The following is an 18,575-nucleotide window of genomic DNA, read 5'->3' as shown; positions in this document are numbered from 1 at the left end:
TTGCAGACAATACAAAGGTTGGCAGGGTTGTTAATGACAGTATGCTGCTTTGGGCAGATGGACTGATAGGTGGCAACTGAAGTTTAACATTGACAAATGCAAAGTACTGCATATGGGTAGCAGTAACCCCAGAGTAATGTACCAACTATGTGGTACTACACTGAGGGAAGTGGAGAATGAAAAAGACCTAGGGGTAATTGTGCAGTCAGATACAAAGTTTTCTGAGCAGTGCAGCCAGCCTACCAGGACAGCTCATGGGGTCATATCAATGGTATACAGGAATTTTGCTTGCAGGGATAATGAGGTGATTATCCCTCTGTATAAGGCAATGGTCAGGCCACACTCTGAATATTGCATCCAGGTCTGGAGGCTTCATTTCAGGAAGAAGTAGATCTGCTGGAACAAGTACAGAGAAGGGTAATGAGATTGGTGAATGGAACAAAGGGTTGCTGTTACCAAGAAAGACTTAAGGTCTGCAAATTGCAGTGTCTGGAGACTAGGCACTTGTGAGGTGATCTGATTGAGGTGCCTTGAATGGTTTGAGCAATCTCAATGCTGGTGAGATTTTTCCACTTGAGAGGACAAAAATTCAAATTGAGAAAAGACAGTTGTAAAATAAATGTGCAGATTTTTGCCTTTAGCCAGCAGGTAGTTGATTCTTGGAACAAATTTTCATCCATTGTAGTGGAGGTCGACAACTTAAACAAGTTCAAGGCAGAACGAGACAAACATTTGGAGTGAATGGGAAGGTTTTTTTTTTGTGGCTGATAAATATATAAGCTTCTTTTACTAATGCTAATGTAGCTGCCAGTATTTGACTTTAAAAAAGCTGGAGATGGCATTTGTAGTCAAGAGGAAAACAGGCAAAAAAAAAAAAAAAAAAGTTATTTTAGCAAACAGTAGGTCTCAAAAAACAGAAGGAAAAAAAAATTTGTCTGTGGATTTGGATTTCTGTTTAGATTGTCTTTTAGACATCAACTGATTATGATTTCTTCAAGAATGATACAAATACTGTAGCAGTCTTTGCACCTCTTTCACAAAGTTCCTTGTTTTTTTTTATAACAACAACATTGCTGTTCAGACTTGGCTATCAACAGAATTTCAAAAACTGCATAGAAAGAGATCTAAATTTAGCAGGTGATTTTTTTTTTCACCTGCTAAATGAGGCCTGATGTAGCCAAGTGGTGAAGTTAGTAGCAAATTCATTAATGATTGAATACTCGATTTATTGTACACTCCTCTGTCCTGGTGGTTGTGCCAGGGTATAAACACGAACTTTTTAAAATGGTGAGAATGACTGGGAATTATTTGTTCTATTTCATGCTTCCCTGTGCATCTGTCAGTGCAAACAGAAATCGAACAAATTATCCTGACCAAGGACTACTGTGCATTAATTAATTTTTTCTTCTTTCATAATAGTGTATGGTAAGTTCTCACAATGAAATTGACAGAACTGATTTGCAAAATATCTATTTCTTTATCTACAATGATATTGAGAAGTACTGAAAACAAACTTTTTTATTTTTCAGCAAAACTGATTCACTTTGAAAAACTTGTTATAAATAGTATTACTGGATGATGAATTAGTTTTCCAAATATAGTTATATTTAACGTAATGTTTCCAAAAACCCAGTTGAGCAACTTCCTATCTGTGAATTCCATTTTAAGCCAGCAGATATTCGGCTGTCATAAGGGAACAAGCTTTGGCCTTAGGAATTTACAACAGAAAGTTAGAATGTTCATGATTTAGGAGTAAAAAAAAATTTATTTTATTTGAAAATAAATCTTTAATTATATTAATTTGTAATAAACTATAAATTAATTATATTAATTTGTAATAAACAATAAATCTTTATAATAATGTAATAAGTGAGAGAAAGGATATCATCCCTAAGCAATGCATGCATTGTATTGGAAAATGAAAACTTGTACATTTTTTTTTTTTTTTTTTTTTTTTTTAAATAGCTAACTGAACAGTTACAGGAACTATTCTCATGTGTTTATCACAGCCTTATTCTTTAAAAATATTAAGAAAAAATTCACTTAATTTTGAAAAATTCTAATTTTAACACAGTTTTACTATTTTTTGATAAAAGAAAATGATAGGTAAAGTGTTTAAGTAGAGGAACTCTTATGTTACCAAATCTACTATGACAGTGAGACAGAAGGGGGTCAAACTGAGATCCTCAGTCATAAATCTGGAGAGTCAATGATGATGAAATCATTTCTGTATATTACAGTCTCTGGAACTAAGCATCTGTGTGATGAACTAATTGAAATGTATAAAGGTGTAAGGAAATGTATGAACTTGAAATGTATGTAATTGAAAGTAAGCGTTGAGTACACAAGGGACATAATTTTAAACTGAAAAAGAATGGTTCCAGATATAGATATTCAGGAATTTGTCTTTAGCTAGAGTAATTAGGTAAATTATAAATATCTAACTACATAACTTAGTAATTATGTAAATAGACTGACACCCTTGAAAGAATAAAAGAGAGGAGACCCATCAAGCAGTCAGCTACACAACACAATTCTGGACACTACACCCAAGAATCACACAATATCCTACACAGTAGAATGCACTGGTCCCACAGAAACTAGCTACTAGCAATAACTCTACTGTCAGGGAAACAGAAAATATATTTTGTAAAAAGGATAGGTAGAATAGGACCGGAGGCAAAAGTTGATGATGTTGTAGAGTAGCTATCATCTTTTACGATCAAAAGGTGATGTTGTTTCCATTGGTACTAATGATACTAAGAATGGGAGATCTGTGGACTTACTCAACAAGTATATATGGCAATACTGAGAAAAAATTAAGAAAAATTTTTACTGTGAGTAAAATTTAGAAAAAAAGTTTACATCATGTACCCCTTCTATCTGATTTAAAATCTGAGAGAAGGGGTACATGTAAGAACCTTGCCAATCAATTTGGCCCTGGAGAGACTTTTTCAAGCTCACATGGTAGAATTTTTCACAGCATGGTCTGTGCTTGTTAACAAGAGATTGATTTTACAGGAATGTGATACACTTGAACAGAAGGTGCAAGTTTGCTGATGATATCGATGAAGTGTTGGTGGGAAATCTGCTAACTTGGGGAGGGGGGAATAAAAAAATATAATAGATTAACAACAACTGCTGGCAAAAGGTACAGTGATTCTTGCACTGCTTCAATTTGAGACATGCTGTAACTTGGAAAGCAAGGTGTCAAGAATTACAAGGCATGGAGATCCTCATGGGTCAAGCACATACATGTTTCTGTTCTTGTTATCACAAGAGCAGAAACAGGTGCATTATACTTGTGTATACACTAATGCAAGGCATATAGCAAATAAAGCTGAATTTGAAGTATTGGTTAAAACTTTATAAACATAGATATTTTAGGGTTATTGGAAATATGTTCTGCTCAGACAGGAAGGGGGAAGAGTCATGCTCTTAGTTAAGAAGCACATAGAATCTAAGGCAGTGCACCCGGTTGATGGAGGTAGTTGGTGAAATGCTGAGTCAGTTTGGTGTGACAAAAGCACTGTGAAAACAAAAATGAGAGTAGGAGTATGTTAACAGAAGAAACAGCTTCTACAGGGATGGGATACACTTAAATAGAAAGGGTGTGAGAACATTTACTGATGCTATCGAGGCAGAGTTAGGTGGATCAGAAAACTGCTAGCTTGGGGGGGGGATACACGGACTAATAGATTAACAGTAGCCGCTGGCGGAGGTGAAAGTGATTCTTGCACTGCTTCCATTGAAATGCAGCCTGGAAAGCAAGGCAATGGGGATTTCCAGGACTGCTGGGAGTCATAGTGGAACAAGTAAATATATGGGCTGTGTTAGGGTAACTAAGAGTAGAAACAGGTGTATATATAATTCTGTGTAAACCAATGCTAGGAGTATAGTTAATAAATTTGATGAGCTTGAAGTGCTAGTCAAGACATCAAAGGCAGATATTGTTGGGATATCAGAGACGTGGTATCACACAGACATAAACAGTGCAGAATTGGAATTTGGGAAGTACAATGTGTACAGGAAGGATAGACAGGACAGGAAGGGAGGAAGGGTTATGCTGTTAGTTAAGAAACACACAAAATCTAAGGAAGTGCATCCAGTTGACATGGGTAGACAGTGCAATGTTGAGTCTATTTGGTGTGACATAAGCAATGGGAAAGGAAAAATGAGTAGATGTGTGTTATGGGTCTAATGAATCTAATGAGTATAATGAACAATTGTGCAGAGAAATAGAGTGGGCCAGGAAATCAGAGTCTTATAATGGGGGAATTTTAATTTCCCAGATATTCACTGGAATTTGTGGATTGGTCACTCACACACTAGCAAGGCTTTTGTGTATTTATTGGATGACTGTTTTCTACAGTAGCATGCTTGGGAGGCAACTAGAGGGAGTAATACTCTTGATCTAATTATCAGTAGTGATTCTTCATGCATTAAGAATCTGCAGATAAAGCAACCACTAGGTGGTAGTGATCACAGTGTGTTGAAGTGGGATTTACTCAGAGTTAACTACCATCAGGGGTAAAGGGAAGGGTTTTTGCTTTTGTAAAGGTGACTACGGTGGTCTGAGACAGCATTTAAATTCTATACGGTGGGACCAACTGATGATGTTACCAACAGCAAATTCAAAATGGGAAGCATTCAAAGAAATAATCTTGGAAGCTACTAGGCTTTTCATACCAACTAAGAAATATTGTTCAAGATTTAGGCCTAAATGGATGTCAGATGAACTAATTAGACATATGGCAGAGAAGAAAAATGCATGGAATACATATAAATTAACAGGTGACAGAGAAGCCTATGATAGATATAAGCTGGTCTGTAACCAAGTCACAACGGAGATTAGGCAGCAAAGGCAAATTATCAGAAATCTTTGGCAAAGGATGCAAAGAGTTCTTTACTTATGTAAACTCTAGAAGGATGGGGATGAATCACATTGTTCCACTTGATATCGATGGTTCAATTGTTGATGATCCTGCTCAGGTAGCTAACAAACGAAATGAATATTTTTCATCTACATTCACACATGAGGAGTTATTCAGGGAGAGGAATGCCAGAGGTGTATTAAACTCTGGCAGTAAGCTAGATAATCTTGTAATAACTGAGAGTAAAGTGGAGGAGAAATTGTTGAAGATAGACATAAGAAAGGCACCTAGTGTGGATGGAATCTATCCAGTTATATTAAAGAAAGCAGCAAAGGAAGTATGCAAACTCTTAGCCATAATTATGACAGCTTGCTTGGACTCAGGGGAGGTACCCATAGACTGGAAATGTGCAAATGTGACCCCAAACCACAAAGGAGGATCAAAGGGAGACAGGTAATTACAGAACTGTTAGTTTAACTTCTGTTCCAGGAAAATTAATGGAGGCACTGGTTAAAGAAGCATTGCAGGATCATCTAGACAAGACTTCAGTTATAGCTCGGACACAGCATGGGTTCGTTAAGGGAGTCTTGTCTGACCAAGTTAATTGGATACTATGATGTAGTCACAAAGGAACTGGATGCAAAGAATAATTTTGATATCATATATTTGGATCTTAGAGAGGCTTTTGATACTGTTGCACATGGAAAACTGCTGCACAGATTGGAGCAGTGTGGAATAAGAGGCAAATTGCTGCTATGGATAAAGGGATGGTTGAGTGGGAGAAGACAGAGAGTGGTAATCAATGGACACTGCTCTTCGCAGACTAATGTTTTCAGTTGAATCCCCCAGGGTTCAGTGTTGGGTCCATTGTTGTTTTCTGTATTCATTAATGATATTGATGAAGGTATATCAGGCTAAATATCCGAGTTTGCAGACAAAAGAAGATCGGCAGGGTTGTTAATGACACTAATGACAGTATACTGCTGCAACAGGATCTAGAAAAGTTGAATAGATGGGCTGAGAGGTGGCAACTGAAGTTAAACATTGACAAATGTAAAGTACTGCTTATGGGAAGCAGTAACTCCAGAGTAATGTATCAACTGTGTGGTACTACACTGACAGAGGTAGAGAGTGAAAAGGACCTGGGGTAATTGTCCAGGCAGATATGAAGTTTTCTGAGCAGTGCTTCCTCTTACTCAGAGTAATAGCCTGAGAGGGCATAAATTCAAATTGAGGAAAGAGTTGTAGGTTAGATATGCGGAAGTTTGCCTTTAGTCAGTGACAGGTTGATTGCTGGAACAAAGTTCCATCTGTTGTTGTAGAAGTTGATAGCTTAAACAGATTCAAGGCAGAACTAGACAAACATTTGGAGTGGGTGGATGAGTGAAATGAGAAGGGGAGGTTTGGCTGATGCTATATAAGTTTGCTTTCTTGCATCATGTGCCCTTGCTAATGCTATAGACCTAATGACCTAATGTGATTAGTATAATGAAGAACTATACAAAGAAATAAAGGACCAGTAAATCAGGATATCTTATAATGGGGGATTTTAACTTTCTGTATACTGACTGGAACTTGTGGGCTGGTTACTCACACAGTACAAGACTATTCTGGATTTATTCTGACCATTTCGTACACCAGTAGGTTAGAGAGACAACAACAGAAAGTAATATGTTTAGTCTGATTATTAGCAGTGACTCCTTATGCATTAAGAATCTGCTGATAAAAGCACCAGTGGGTAGCAAAGATCATACTTTACTGATATGTGTACTACTAAAAAGGGATTTTGGTTTTGTAAAGGTGACTACAATGGTCTTCTAGTTTTTAAATTCCTTTCAGTAGGACCAACTGCAAATTTTAAATGGAAAGGATTCAGGAAAGTAATCATAGTAGCAATCCTCTTGATCTGGTTATCAGTAGTGATTCTTCGTGCTTTAAGAAGCTGCAGGTAAAAGATCCACTGGGTGGCAGCATTCACAGTGTATTAATGTAGAATTTAATTAGTCATAACTATTGTCAAGGGTAAGGAGAAAGGCTTTTGCTTTCGTAAGGGTCACTACAGTGGTCTCAGGTCTCAGTTTTAAATTCTATGCAGTGAGACCAACTGATATTACCAAAAGCAAATTCTAAATGAGAAATATTCGGGGAAGCAATCAAAGAAGCTACTAACCTTTTCATAACAACAAAGAAATACTATTCAAGGCTTAGACCTAAAGGGATGTCAGATGAACTACTGAAACATGTAGCAGAGAAGAAAAGTGCATGGGATGCATAAAAATTATCAGGTGATACAGTAAAGCCTATGGTATACTGTATATAAATTAGTCTGTAATCAAGTCACCAAGGAGGGTAGGTATGCTAAGGCAGATTAAGAGACATCTCTGTCAAAGAATGAAAAAAAAACAGCAGCAAAGACTGCTATACTGATATTTTAGCAATAGAAGGAAGGGATTGAATCACATTGGCCCACTTGATGTCAATGGATTAACTGTTAATGTCCCTGTTCAGAAAATTGAACAGTTATTTTGCATCTACATCCATACATGAATCCTTTAGGAGAGGGGATGCCAGAAAAAGAAAAAATTAATGTTGAGCATAAAAAAGGCACCTAAGGTGGATGAAATCTATCCAATTATATTAAGGGAGGCAACAAAGGAGGTAAGCAAACCCTTAGCCATAATTATGAGAGCATCCTTGGATTCAGGGGCGGTCCCTATGGACTGGAGATGTGTGAATGTATCCCCATTTCACAAAGATGAGATCAAAAGATGACATGAGTAATTACATACCAGTTAGCTTAACATCTGTTCCAGGGAAAATAATGGAGTCACTAGTTAAAGAAATAATGCAAGACCATCTGAACAGGTATGCAATTACACTGCAGTCACAGCATGGAATTGTTAAGGGGCAGTCTTGTCTAACCAATCAGATAGGTTACTATGATGCAGTGCCCAAGGAATTGGATGCAAAAAAGAATTTTTACATCATATACTTTGATTTCAGGAAAACTTCTGATACTGTTGCGCATAAAAGACTGCTATATAAACTGGAGCAATGTGGCATTAAGGTAAAGTGACTAGACATCCCAGATTATGTGGGACAGTCCCAAATTTCAGTCGTTTGCCCCACATTGCAAATTGTCCCGGATTGGACATGTAGCCTCCATACCTAATGGCAAACCATTTGCATTATGTTTGCCGGGAACCAATGATACAACAGAAAACTTTTTCAATAGTAAATAATCTGTGGACGTCAACAAAAACACAGCTGATTGTAGAGCTGAGAGCAATATTACAAGTTAAGTGCAATTTTGCAATATTACAAGTTAAGTGCAAAAGGAAAGGGTTTTTGCTTCCGTAAAGGTGAGTACAGTGGTCTCCAACAGTTTTTAAATTCTGTCCAGTGGGATCAACTGACGATGTTACCAACAGTAAATTCTAAGTGGGAAGCATTCAAGGAATTAATCGTGGATGCTACTAAAAGTTTCATACCTATTAAAAAATATTGTTCAAGGTTTAGGCCTAAATGGTTATCTAATGAACTAATCAGACTCGTAACAGAGAAGAAAAATGCATGGGATGCATATAAATTATCAAGCGACTCAGAAGCCTATGGCAGATATAAGCTAGTCTGTAATCAGGTCACAAAGGAGGTTAGGCAGGCGAAGGCAGATTACGAGAAATCCTTGGCAAAAGATGCTAAGAAAAACAGCAAGGATTTCTTTACTCTAAAAGGAAGGGGATGAATCTGATTGGTCCACTTGACATCGATGGTTCGACTGTTGATGATCCTGCTCAGATAGCAAACAAACTGAATGAGTATTTTGCATATTCACACATGAGAAATTATTAAAGTTTGAAAATGGCAGAAGGTTATCAAATTGTAGCAGGATACTTAATGATTTTATAATAACTGAGAGCAAAGTGGAGGAGAAATTTTTGAAGTTAAACATAAGAAAAGCACCTGGGGTGGATGGGATCTATCCAGTTATATTAAAGGAGGCAGCAAAAGAAGTAAGCAAACCCTTAGCCATAATTATGAGAGCATCCTTGGACTCAGGGGAGATTCCCACGGACTGGAGATGTGCAAATGTTTCCCCAATTCACAAAGGGGGATCGAAGGGTGACACGAGTAATTACAGACCAGTTAGTTTAACTTCTGTTTTGGGTAAAATAATGGAGTCACTGGTTAAAGATGCACTGCAGGATCATCTAGACAAGACTGCAGCAATAATTCAGACACGGCATGGGTTTATTAAGGGAAAGTCTTGTCTGACAAATTTGATAGGATGTTATGATGTGGTTACAAAGGAACTGGATGCAAAAAATAATTTTGATATCATATATTTGGATTTCAGGAAAGCTTTTGACACTGTTGCGCATGGAAGACTATTGCACAAATTGGAGCAGAATGGTATTAAGGATAAGTTGCTACAATGGATAAAAGGATGGTTAAGTGGGAGAAGACAGAGGGTGGTAATCAATGGGTGCTGTTCTTCATGGACTAATGTTATTAGTGGAGTCCCACAGGGTTCGGTGTTAGGTCCACTGTTGTTTTGTATATTTATCGATGATATTGATGAAGATATATCAGGCTTAATGTTGAAGTTTGCAGATGATACAAAGGTTGGCAGGGTTGTTAATGACAGTAATGGCAGTGTGCTACTGCAACAGGATCTAGATAATTTGGGCAGATGGGCTAAGAAGTGGCAACTGAAGTTTAACCTTGACAAATGCAAAGTACTGCATATGGATAGAAGTAACCCCAGAGAAACGTACCAACTGTGTGGTACTACACTTAAGGTGGTAGAAACTGAAAAGACCTGGGAGTAATTATGCAGTCAGTTATGAAGTTTTCTGAGCAATGTAGACAGGCTGCCAGGGCAGGTCATGGGGTTTTGTCAATGATATATAGGAATTTTGCTAGTAGGGAGAAGGAGGTGAATGTCCCTCTGTATTAGGCAAAGTTCAGGCCACGCCTTGAGTACTGCGTACAGGTCTGGAGGCCTCATTTTAGGAAGGATGTAGATTTACTTGAGTGTGTATAGAGAAGGGCAACAAGATTGGTGAGGGGAATGAAGGGATCCTCTTACCAAGAGAGGCTTAAGTTCTGCAAATTGCAGTGGCTGGAGACTAGGCACCTGCACGGTGATCTGATTGAGGTGTATAAGGCCTTGAATGGGTTGAGCACACTGAATTCTGATGGGATCCTTCCACTTGTTCAGATTACGAATCTAAGGGGGCATAAATTCAAATTAAGAAAAGACAGATGTAGAATAGATGTGCGGAAATTTTCCTTTAGCCAGCGGGTGGTTAATTGCTGGAACAAACTTCCATCTGTGGTTGTGGAAGTTGAAAGGTTGAATAAATTTAAGGAGGAACTGGACAGGCATTTGGAGGGAATGGTGTGATTTTTTTTTTTTTTTTTGGCTGATGCTGCATAAGCTCATACATTTGCTTTCTTGCATCACATGCCACTACTACTACTACTACTACAGTGGGCACTGCTCTTTTTGGATTAATGCTATCGGTAGAATCCTCCAGAGTTTAGCACTGAGCCCATTGCTGTTTTCAATATTTATTAATGATAGTGATGAAACTATATTAGGCTTAATTTCTAACTTTGAAGATGATACAAAGGTTGGCAGGGTGGTTAACAGTAATGATGGTATGCTACTGCAACAAAATCTAGAAAAATTAGGCAGATAGCTGAGAAATAGCAGTTGAAGTTTGACATTGACAAATGCAAGTACCACATATGGGTAGCTATAATTGCAGAGTAACTTATCAACTGTGTGGTATACTCAATGTTTTTTTTTTTTTTTTTTATGAGAACCCGAAACACGAGAGGTATTATAACCTATAGTACTTAGTACCGTGCTTGGGTTGGAGATTGAGAAGACGAAAGAAGATATTTGTTTTTTACAACATCCATTTACTGTCCAACTTCTGTAGACTGTAATTTTCAGGAAATACGTATGAAGGATGGTTGTTCCAGAAAACGGCAGTTGAATGAATAAACAAAGAATATGAAAAGTTGGTTCTGTGAATTTGAAGTTGGACAGTAAATGGATGTTGGCTGGTGGCGGCACGTGTTCGGACTGTTTTGAAAGAGAGAGCGGGAATTATAGAAGCCAATTCAGAAGAACAGTGCCCATGGAAGTATCTGTAGAAGAGGCATGCAGCAGAAACAGTGCGTCTATGAGACAGCGAGTGGAGAGACTCTGTTAGAGATGAATCATTAATTAACCTAACTGCCCTCTTCTGAATGGAATCAAGAAGCCTGAGAGAGGTTTTGGGGGCACCACCCCAGATGTGGGAACAATATTCCATGGCAGGGCGGATTTGAGATTTATACGGAGTGAGCAGTTGTTTGGGAGAAAAGTAACGCCGAGAGCGAAAGAGAAAACCAAGTTTTTTAGATGCAGAGGAAGCAATATTTGTAATGTGCTTGTGCCAAGAGAGATTAGAAGTCAGGGTAATCCCCAAAAGAGATATATCATTTTGCCTAGAAATCGGAGTGTCACTAAAGATAAGCATAGGAGCAGAAGAATCCTTTTTGCGAGATATAAGACAAGATTGAGTTTTGGAAGGGTTGAAATCAACTAAGTTGTCTTTGCCCCACTGGAGAATTACCTGAAGATCGGCATTTAAGGAATTGGCAGCAGATTTTCGAGAACTTGAAGCTGATTGAGCTGGACAAGGTTTCTCAAAATGGAAAGTTGAATGCAATGTGCTATCATCGGCAAAACTATGGATAGGATTTCCAGTCAATGGAAGAAGGTCATTGATATACAAGAGGAAAAGAGTGGGGGACTGAACCTTGGGGGACACCAGCATTAGTGGAGAAGTTAGAAGACAGAGAGCCATCTACCATCACCCTCAGTGAGCGATCAGAGAGAAAACTGGATAACCAATTACTAAAAACAGTTGGCAAACCATAAGATGGAAGCTTGTTTAGAAGACCTTTATGCCAAACACGATCAAAAGCCTTTGAGATGTCAAGAGCAACTACTTGTGTTTCACCGAACCTTTCCATTGAATTAGTCCATAAATGGGTAACATAAGCCAGAATATCACCAGTGGATCGACACTGACGGAATCCATACTGGCGATCGTTGATCAGACGGAAGGTTTCTAGGTAGTTTAAGAGTTGGCGGTTAATTGATTTCTCCATTACTTTAGAAAGAGTAGAAGTAATTGCAATGGAACGATAATTGGATGGGAGGGATTTGTCACCCTTTTTAGGAACTGGCTGGATATGAGCAAATTTCCAAGCAGAAGGAAAAACACCTTTGGAATAAGAAAGTGAAAAAAGGCAGCAAAGAATAGGAGTAAGTTCAGGAGCACAGGTTTTGAGAACAAGTGGAGAAATACCATCAGGACCTGGAGCTTTCTTAGCATCAAGATTCATCAAAATCCTTCTGATATCCTTTTGACGGAAGACCACAGGAGGCATTGAATGGAGCGTGTTAGGAATGGTGGGAGGTATTTTACCAAGATCATTAATACATGATCTCAAAGAAAAATGGGATGCTAGCAGGTCAGCTTTATCCTTGGCTGAAGTGACAACAGAACCATCTGGTTTGGACAGAGGTGGGAGCAGAGATGGGCAAAAGTTGCAGCCAATAGCTTTGGCATGAGACCGGAATGCTCGGCTACCATTAGGGCAAGAAGCAAGTTTTCTACTCTTAGCCTGTTCAAACTCTAGTTTGGACTGATTAATAACTGCTTTACAATTGTTGCGAGCTTTGGTGTAGGCAGAAAATGAAACTGAAGAATTAGAAACAAGCCAATTACGATATGCAACGTTCTTCTCTTGGACAGCCTTAGCACATTTATTGGAAAACCAAGGTTTAGATAAAGGATGAGATTTTAAAGTGGAGTGTGGGATAAAGGATTCCATTCCTGCAAGAATAATTTCACTGACACGATCTGAGCAAACGTTGACATCAGAAGTTTTGAAACAGTAATCAGACCAAGGAAAAGAAGAAAAGAAGTCTCGCAGGTCATCCCATTTTGCATTCTTGTAATGCCAAACAATACGAGGTTGGGAATAGCCATGAGATAAAGGTTCCATTGGAGAAGAGGCAATCACCAAGTTGTGATCTGAAGTGCCTAAAGGACCTCTCACTTCAACCTTGTACTTAGAAGGGTTGTTTGTGAGAAAAAGATCAAGTGTATTGGCTGTATGATTAGGATTGTCCGGTATTCTTGTAGGTAAATGAACAATCTGTGCTAGGTCATTAGTAATTGCAAAAGCCTCAGCATCTCGACCTGCTGGGTCGGTGTGACTATGTAGTGGACAATGTAGTGGGTAATGTGTGACTATGTAGTGGAAAATGAAAAAGACCTGAAGGTAATTGTGCAGTCAGATATGAAGTTATCTGAGAAGTGAAGACCTGCTGCCAGGGCAGCTCATTAGGTTTTCTCAATGATATACATGCATTTTGATAGCAGTGATAAGGAGGTGATTATCCCCTTGTAGGCCAGTTAGGCCGCATCTTGAGTACTGTACATAGGTCTGGAGGCCTCACTTTAGGACCGATGTAGATCTGCAGAGAACAACCAGATTGGTGAAGGAAACAAAAGGGTGCTTGTACCTAAAAAGGATTCAGTTCTGCAAACTGCAGAACTGAATCCTTTTTAGGTACAAGCACCCTTTTGTGACTAGGCTCCTGCAAGACGATCTGTATTGAGGTGTTTAGGGCCTTGAATGGATTGAGTAAACTATATGTTAATGGCATTATTCCTCTTGCTGAGATTACACACAAGCATAAATTCAAGTTGAGGGAGGATGGTTGCAGGATAGATGTTCTGAAGTTTGCCTTCAGCCAGCAGGTGGTTGATTGTTGGAAGAACAAGCTTCCATCTGTTGTGAAAGTGGATGGTTTGAATAAGTTCAAAGAAGAACTAGACAAATTCTTGGAGGGTATATAGATGGATGAAGCATGGTTTTTTTTTTTTTTTTTTGCTTTCTGGCTGATGCTATATAAGCTTGCTTTCTTGCATTATTTGCCATCACTACTACTACTATGTTTTTTGTTAACATGCCCATTAATATATTCTCAAATACTGTACTCCTAGTATTATTTTTATCTAGCAAATTTAAGTCTTCTAAATACATTTTTGAATTATTACCTGATAATAATACTGATATATAAACAGTATACTAATAAAAATATCAGTAAAATATGAATATAAAAATCAGAAAGGTATCAATATATCAGTGAAAAAGTATCAGTACACTCATTATTCTGTGTAACTAAAGTAGTTTGTTTTCATTTTGGGTGTTTAGCCCATTTCACATGAATTTTTAATGCTGCTTAATATGAATTTTTTTTTTTTATTGCAGGGTAACAAAAATTAATGGCTATAACAGTTCTGCATCCTTTTGAATGAATGATAATTGATTGGTGTCACTGTAGCAGCGGTCATTTCAAATCATTGGACAATAGAAAATATAAACAGAACTTGGCAGCCTATGGTCATTTATTAGTCTTCACCACTCCATACTCATACTACTACCACCAAGAAGAGAGAGAGATTAGTGATTAACCATGAGATGAATAATTAACCTCCACACAGAAATATCATTTTTCTGAGAGCCTTAATAATGCCAAATGACTTTTAAAACTGGTAATTTTTGCCATTTGGTGTCCAGAGATGTACCCAGCTCAAACTGAACACCACGCAGTCTTTTTTATGATATGGCTGCCATGTGCAAAATTCCATTCAGTCCAATTTATTTATATCTACTGTAAGATTTTATTACTCTGCAATAAAAAAAAAAAAATCATGCAGAGATCTATTCACATGAAATAGATCTTAATGTCTATAAAAAGACATATCAGTCCTTTGTTATAGTGCTATTTTGACTTTTTTGCAGAGGTCAGAATTTGTCTCATCACAGACCAGATGAATTTTCTAAAGGCATCTCCAATTATAACTAGTTATTTCAGATTTTCAGCCCACATAACATTCAAATCATCCTGTGAACATATGCATTATATGCACACATTATACTATACTGACAGAGACATTCCTAGGGTGTGGCACCTGGGTGCTAATTGAAATTTCTTCACATGTGTATGTAAGTTTCAGGTTTTCAGGCGCCCCTTGAACGGTGGCGTCTGGATGCAGTGTACCCCTTGCACCCTTGGGACCACCCGTCCCTGATGCTGACATTTCAGCAAACTTTATTAGGGAAACAAATACTTGGTTTCACCATCCTAGTCAATTATCCCATTCAAAATTGATAAAGTTATCTTGACTTGTTTCGGTAACTTAACTTTAAAAAATTATTTAAGTTAATTATTAATTGTTATTTAATATGAAACACAACCCAAGACACATAATGTAGCTCCTAATGTTTCATTATGTTAGGTTAACTGAAATAGGTTACTTAATTTAAAATAGCACATTATCTCAATAATTGGGGAAATTTTTTTGCTGTCTTAAAAAACTGGGCTTACAATTATTTTGCAACCTGTGATAAACAAAAAAAATTTTCTGCAACCTATGCCAAATCTAAACAATTTTTTTTTTTTTTTTTTTGTAGTGTGAAAGGCACTGAAAGCATTTAACTATAAATGTCTGCAATACAACTGGATTTTCACATCTTTTTTTTTTCATTTAGAAATGAAATTAATAACAAGCAGTGAAACAATAACATTTGCACAAAGTTCATATACACAAGGTACATTCTAACCACATTCATCAATTTTTCAAATAAGTATTTAGGCAATTTGATTAGTGTTTCCCTTTTTTAAGAAGTGGGTAGCTTAAATAAATGTGAAGGAATATTATAAAAATTATTAGAGGCAACAGACAGATCAGTTGGGTAGTATTTTTTTTTTTTTTTTGTTTTTGACTGATGCTATTAAACTTGCTTCCATGGATCATTACTAATATATAAATCTGGACACACATAAAAGTTAGTGAAGCACTTATGTCCCATATATTTTGAATGGACCATCAAATCAGCCTTTTTAGATGTGATGTAACAAGTCTATAAAATATATATTCATGCAAATTTAAAACTTCATATGTTATATTCAGCCATAATTTTTGGGCCCTTATGCAAGGACCACTGAAGGGCCTCCCCTCTCTATTTTTATTAACATGAAATGCCAATGCTTTATTCATAAAAATATTATTTATATCGTACATTTTAAGTAATATTCAACAAATCTAAACTAATTATAACATTATAGATAATCAAATTTGATAATCTATAATGTTATAATTAGATTCTTGGGTTCGTTCATAAACTTGGTTCTTACTTAAAAATTCATCCTCCTTGCCTTTATGTTTGCAAAATCACTAATTAGTTCTTTAAGGTTAATTATGGCAATTTTTTTGTGTACAATAGTGAGATCATTTAATCGGGTTTGCCATATAGAATATAATTTGTAGCCTTTCATTATTTTTGATTTACAAAATTTTATTTACTTTTGCACTAACCACATTTTGGCACTAGCTACTTTTACCAGAAACGTAACAAATAACGCATCGTGGAGTTTTATTATTATATAATGACAGTATTATTTGATATAGTTTTCATCCTATAATATTTATTTAAAAAATTATCGGGACACACCCATCTTCATGAACCCTTACGCTTTGCACTGTGGTAGCTACGATTCTAGTGGCAATCATATTCATATGAAAAAATTCTGGTAAAAGATATAAATTTATTAGTTGTTTTAGCACCGCTCGGGTGGGGGGAGAATGTGTTTATATTTTTCAGGAATCTTTGGAGGTGGCAATCCCACCTACAATATTAACACATACCATCTTTCCATTATTTGCTTATCCCTAATGACATCTGCGATCGGTGAGAGCTACCGGGAAAAAAAGTCCGGAAAACATTTACAGTACTCCCACCCCCTTTAATTAATAATATTAATGTATATTATTATATTCTTTTTTAAAGTTTAATTTACAAAACTGGGGTTGAAATTAATGACTGGAGTAAGACGAAATAATTAGAATTATTTTAGATATCTAATATGGATCTTTCTATTTTTTGCTAAATTTATTACTCAATCATGTAAAAAGTTTATAATTTTTATGTTATCATCAGACAGCCGAACTTTTAAATCTCTTTAAAAGGCTCATGATGCTACTTATATTTTGCTTATATCATCCTTATATGATGCTCCTTATAATAGAAACAGGAATTTCTTAGAAAGCACGATCACTACCATTATATCTAAATAAAGCAGACTATGCCTTTTAAGTTATCAATACACTAGCCAAAATATCATTAAAGTTATTATTCAATTTATATACAGAGAGAGCAAAAATAACCTAACCTATCACACGATAAAGAAGCACTCCGGCGAAAGAGCTGAAGTGAACGCCACCTTACGGTTATAAGGTTTTCGGGGGGAAAATTAATGAGGAGCAAAAGTAAATGTTTAATTTTAATGTGTCCATTTTTTTCGATTTACAGAGTGGTAATATAATATTCGTATTAGTAGTATTATTAGCCATATGGTGCAAGGAAGCCAGAAGCTTATGCTGCACCAGCAAAAAAAAAAAAATTCCTCAGTTACCCTGAGAGAGAGTCAAAAGTAGAAAGGAATCATCAAGAAAGAGAAGAATGATGATATCCAGCTCAGAACCCTGGGTGTGCCAAGCCCATACTCCCCAAATGTGAGGCCCCGGGGTTGTTCAAATTAAAAGCTATCGATGTCTTGCACTGATACCTGATTGGGCTGAAATTTATTTCAGCATCAACTACGCATTTCAATTATTCAACAACTTAGAGTTACCATTTTATCCTGATCCAAATTATGGTAAAAAGGGCATCAAAATAAAGAAAATTAAACTACAGTATGTATTTTTTACTATAAATAATTATAGTCTCAACAGGTTAAAAAGCACTGCCCCAGTCCAAAATTATGTGTAATAACATAATTTTGGACTGGGGAAGTGCTTTACGGTTAAATTTAGAGATTGCGGGGCACTACGAAGTATCCTTCAGATTTAAGCGAAGCAACAGAACAAATATGTATAGGGCCATTTTTTACATGTTACTATATATAAATATAACGTTAGTGTAAAACCGATGCAACAAATTAACTAAATAAGATCACACTCATATTTACACAGAAAATAATTGTAAATTATTTTTTTGTAAATTGTACATAATTGTAAATTTAAGGGCACAAAAGGTGATACAGTTGTACACGTTGGCACTAATGATATCAAGAGTAGGAGACCGGCAGAATTGCTTAACAAGTACAGGTCGCTGTTGAAAAAAAGCCGTGAAATAGGGTTGAATTTTAAAGTGTCTGCAATTCTGCCCAGACACGATAGGAGGGAGTAAATGATGAGAGCCTTGTCGATCAATTCGGCCCTGGAAAGATTGTGCAAGGCTCAAGGGGTAGAATTTTTTTCAGCCTGGACTGTACTTGTTAACAGGAGACATTGCTTCTACAGGGATGGGATGCACTTAAATAGAAAGGGTGCTAGAATATTTGCTGATGCTATCGAGGCAGTGTTAGGTGGGTCGGAAAACTGCTAGCTTGGGGGGAGACAAAGACGAATAGATTAACAGTAACTACTGTCAGAGGTGAAAGAGATTCTTGCACTGCTTCTATTGGAATGAGCAGAAGCCTGAAAAACAAGGTGCAGGATATTTCAGAGACTGCTGGGAGTCATTGCGGTACAAGTAAACACATGAGTTGTG

The 18,575-nt window shown here is 36.9% G+C and overlaps 1 protein-coding gene across 1 annotated transcript in view; it reads right to left on the bottom strand.

Annotated features, from left to right (window-relative positions):
- Positions 1 to 17,236, bottom strand: part of Sod2 (superoxide dismutase 2) — a 38,711-nt gene extending 21,475 nt beyond the window's left edge. The window contains exon 1 of the mRNA XM_090379276.1: positions 17,194 to 17,236. The gene's annotated coding sequence lies outside the window, so the exon portion shown is untranslated. The remainder of the gene's footprint in view (positions 1 to 17,193) is intronic.
- Between the last annotated feature and the right edge of the window lie 1,339 nt (positions 17,237 to 18,575).

The sequence above is a fragment of the Mastigoproctus giganteus genome, chromosome 8 (assembly GCF_048544385.1).
Source record: "Mastigoproctus giganteus isolate SK-2022 chromosome 8, ASM4854438v1, whole genome shotgun sequence".
NCBI classification, from domain to species: domain Eukaryota; kingdom Metazoa; phylum Arthropoda; class Arachnida; order Uropygi; family Thelyphonidae; genus Mastigoproctus; species Mastigoproctus giganteus.
This window is presented reverse-complemented; position numbering and strand designations above follow the sequence as displayed.